General features: G+C 39.5%; 1 non-coding gene across 1 annotated transcript; it reads left to right on the top strand.

The window, feature by feature from the left end:
* Positions 1-2,558: 2,558 nt before the first annotated feature.
* Positions 2,559-2,666, top strand: LOC127746207 (small nucleolar RNA R71). The gene has a single exon (XR_008007827.1). It is a non-coding gene; the product is annotated as a small nucleolar RNA R71 (small nucleolar RNA).
* The last annotated feature ends 1,989 nt before the right edge of the window (positions 2,667-4,655 follow it).

Here is a 4,655-nt window from a genome sequence, read left to right as displayed (position 1 = left end):
CAGATCTCATGTTGGATCTCCGGATATTCACTCTTTTTGAGTTTGAAAGGGACCTCGAGGATCACCTTCTTCTTGGCCATAACTTCATAGAAGTGGTCTTGATGCACCCTTGAGATGAATCTCTCCATCTCCCATGACTCGGAGGTGGAAGCTTTTGCCTTTTCTATCCTCTTTCTAGAGGTTTCTCCGGCCTTAGATGCCATAAATGGTTATGGAAAAACAAAAAGCAATGCTTTTACCACACAAACTTAGAAGGTTTGCTCGTCCTCGAGCAAAAAAAGAAAGAAGAGAGTAGAAGAAGAAGAAATAGAGGAGATGGAGGTGGCTTTGTGGTTCGGCCAAGGGGGAGAAGTAGTGTTTAGGTTGTGTGAAAATGAAGGAGTGAAAATGGGTTTATATAGGAGTGGAGAAAGGTTGTATGGTTCGGCCATCATGGGTGGGTTTGGGAGGGAAAGTGGTTTGAATTTGAATGGTGAGGTAGGTGGGGTTTTATGAAGGATGGATGTGAGTGGTGAAGAGAATAGTGGGTTTTGATAGGTGAGGGGTTTTTTGGGGAAGAGGTGTTGAGGTGACTGGTGAATGGGTGAAGAAGAAAGAGAGTGGTGGGGGTAGGTGGGGATCCTGTGGGGTCCACAGATCCTGAGGTGTCAAGGAAAATTCATCCCTGCACCAAGTGGCGAGCAAAAATGCTCCTTCTGCCAATTCTGGCGTTAAACGCCGGGCTGGTGCCCATTTCTGGCGTTTAACACCAGCTTCTTGCCCATTCCTGGCGTTGAATGCCAGTCTGGTGCCCCTTTCCGGCGTTAAACGCCCAGAATGGTGCCAGACTGGGCGTTAAATGCCCATTCTGCTATCTTCACTGGCGTTTAAATGCCAGCAGATTTTCCTCCAGGGTGTGCTATTTTTCTTTCTGTTTTTTATTCTGTTTTTGCTTTTTCAATTGATTTTGTGACTTCCCATGATCATCAACCTGTAGAAAACATAAAATAACAAAGGAAAATAGATAAATATAACATTGGGTTACCTCCCAACAAGCGCTTCTTTAATGTCAGTAGCTTGACAGTGGGCTCTCATGGAGCCTCACAAATACTCAGAGCAATGTTGGAACCTCCCAACACCAAACTTAGAGTTTGAATGTGGGGGTTCAACACCAAACTTAGAAGTTGGTTGTGGCCTCCCAACACCAAACTTAGAGTTTGACTATGGGGGCTCTGTTTGACTCTGTTTTGAGAGAAGCTCTTCATGCTTCCTCTCTCTACAAGTCCATAAGCTTATTTTCTTGAATTGTCTGCCATCTCTAGTGAGATTATTGCAGCTTACACCTCAAAGATCCCTAGCTTCTCCATTACAGAGAGAGGCATGAGGTTTATGCTTGACCCTAGGTCACACAGAGCCTTCTCAAAGGTTATGGTGCCTATAATACAAGGTATTGAGAACTTTCCAGGGTCCTGTCTCTTTTGAGGTCATTTCTGCCTAGTCAATTTATCCAGTTCTTTGGTGAGCAAAGGGGGTTCATCCTCCCAAGTCTCATTACCAAATAACTTGTCATTTAGCTTCATGATTGCTCCAAGGTATTTAGCAACTTGCTCTTCAGTGACATCTTCGTCCTCTTCAGAGGAAGAATACTCATCAGAGCTCATGAATGGCAAAAGTAAATCCAATGGAATCTCTATGGTCTCAGTGTGAGCCTCAGATTCTCATGGTTCCTCATTAGGGAACTCATTGGAGGCCAGTGGACGTCCATTGAGGTCTTCCTCATTGGCAATCACTGCCTCTTCCTCCTCTCCAAGTTTGGCCATGTTGATGGCCTTGCATTCTCCTTTTGGATTCTCTTCTGTATTACTTGGAAGAGTACTAGGAGGGAGTTCAGTAACTTTCTTACTCAGCTGACCCACTTGTGCCTCCAAGTTTCTAATGGAGGACCTTGTTTCAGTCATGAAACTTTGAGTGGTTTTGATTAGATCAGAGACCATGGTTGCTAAGTCAGAGTGGCGCTGCTTAGAATTCTCTGTCTATTGCTGAGAAGATGATGGAAAAGGCTTGCCACTGCTAAACCTGTTTCTTCCACCATTATTGTTGTTGAAACCTTGTTGAGGTCTCTGTTGATCCTTCCATGAGAGATTTGGATGATTTCTCCATGAAGGATTATAGGTGTTTCCATAGGGTTCTCCCATGTAATTCACCTCTTCCATTGAAGGGTTCTCAAGATCATAAGCTTCTTCTTCAGATGAAGCATCCTTAGTACTGCCTGATGCAGCTTGCATTCCAGACAGACTTTGAGAAATCATATTGACTTACTGAGTCAATATTTTGTTCTGAGCCAATATGGCATTCAGAGTATCAATCTCAAGAACTCCTTTCTTTTGATTCGTCTCATTGTTCACAGGATTCCTTTCAGAAGTGTACATGAATTGGTTATTTGCAACCATTTCAATGAGTTCTTGAGCTTCTGCAAGCGTCTTCTTCAGATGAAGATATCCTCCAGCAGAGCTGTCCAATGACATCTTTGACAGTTCAGACAGACCATCATAGAAGATACCTATGATGCTCCATTCAGAAAGCATGTCAGAGGGACACTTTCTGATCAATTGTTTGTATCTTTCCCAAGCTTCATAGAGGGATTCACCTTCCTTCTGTCTGAAGGTTTGGATTTCCACTCTAAGCTTACTCAATTTTTGAGGTGGAAAGAGTTTTACCAAGAAGGCATTGACTAGCTTTTCCCAAGAGTTCAGGCTTTCTTTAGGTTGTGAGTCCAACCATATTCTAGCTCTGTCTCTTATAGCAAAAGGGAATAGCATAAGTCTGTAGACCTCAGGGTCAACCTCATTAGTCTTGACAGTGTCACAGATTTGCAAGAACTCAGCTAAAAATTGATGAGGATCTTCCAATGGAAGTCCATGATACTTGCAATTCTGTTGCATTAGAGAAACTAATTAAGGCTTAAGCTCAAAGTTGTTTGCTCCAATGGCAGGGATAGAGATGCTTCTCCCATAGAAGTCGGGAGTAGGTGCAATAAAGTCACCCAGCACCTTCCTTGCATTGTTGGCATTGTTGTTGTTTTCGGCTGCCATATCTTCTTCTTTGAAGATTTCTGTTAGGTCCTCTATAGAGAGTTGTGCTTTAGCTTTTCTTACTTTTCGCGTCAAGGTCCTTTCAGGTTCAGGGTCAGCCTCAACAAGAATGCTTTTGTCTTTGCTCCTGCTCATATGAAAGAGAAGAGAACAAGAAAGTATGGAATCCTCTATGTCACAGTATAGAGATTCCTTGATGTGTCAGAGGAAAAGAAAAATAGAAGGAGGGGGTAGAAGAAGAAGAATTCGAACTTATCAAGAGAGATAGAGTTCGAATTGTTGCTAGTGGAGGAATGTTAGTCCATAAATGGAAGGATGTGAGAAGAGGGGAAGAAGTTTTCGAAAATAAATTAAAAAGATTCTAAAAACATTTTGAAAGATTGAAGAATGATTTTTGAAAAATATGATTCGGAGGGAAATAAAGTGATTTTTGAAAAAGACTTTGAAATTAGAAATAAAAAAGATATGATTGAAAACTATTTTGAAAAAGATGTGATTAAAAAGATATGATTGAAAAGTTATGGTTTTAAAAAGATATGATTGAAAAGATATGATTGAAAAACAATTTAAAAAAAAGATTTGATTTTGAAAATTAATGACTTGGCTAACAAGAAATTTGAAAGATATAATTCAGACATTAAACCTTTCTCAACAGAAAAGGCAACATACTTAAAATGTTGAATCAAATCATTAATTGTTAGCAAGTATTTTTGAAAATGGAAAGAAATTGATTTTGAAAATATATGATTGAAAAGATATGATTTGAAAAAGATTTGATTTTGAAAAATTATGCAAACTTGAAAAAAATTTGAATTAAAAACAAAATCTTCCCTCTTGTGCCATCCTAGCGTTAAACGCCCAGAATGGTATCCATTCTGGCATTTAATGCCCAAAATGGTACCCTTTTGGGCGTTAAATGCCCAGCCAGGCACCCTGGCTGGCGTTTAAACGTCAGTTTTCCTTCCTCACTGGGCATTTTGAACGCCCAGCTTTTTCTGTGTAATTCCTCTACTGTATGTTCTGAATCTTCAATTCTCTGTATTATTGACTTGAAAAGACACAAATTAAATTTTTTTTTGGATTTTTAATAATGAGGAATAATCAAGATGAAACTAAGATCAAATAAACAATGCATGCAAGACACCAAACTTAGAAGTTTGTATACTACTGACACTAACAAGTTGAGAATGCATATGGAAACAACAAAACACTCAAGACAAGAGAATTTAAAGATCAGAGCAATGAAATCATCAAGAACAACTTGAAGATCAATGAAGACACAAGAATGAATTCGAAAAATGCAAGAAGAACAGAAACATGCAATTTACACCAAACTTAAAATGAGACACTAGACTCAACAAGAAACATAAAATATTTTTGGTTTTTTATGATTTTGTAATTTTTTTGGATTTTTTGAAAATTGAGTGGAAAAGAAAATAAAGAGATTCAAAACGTTTAATAAGAATTTCAGGAATCATGCAATGTTAGTGTTCATACCCTGGGTCGAGCCATCCGACCCGGGATGATTGGAGATAAAGCAACCGACCTCTTCAGGTCAGACTATCCGATCTCTTCCTAAAGAGC

This window comes from Arachis duranensis, chromosome 3, assembly GCF_000817695.3.
Source record: "Arachis duranensis cultivar V14167 chromosome 3, aradu.V14167.gnm2.J7QH, whole genome shotgun sequence".
NCBI lineage: Eukaryota > Viridiplantae > Streptophyta > Magnoliopsida > Fabales > Fabaceae > Arachis > Arachis duranensis.
The sequence above is the reverse complement of the archived record's forward strand: the minus strand, read 5'-3'. Positions and strand labels throughout refer to the sequence as shown.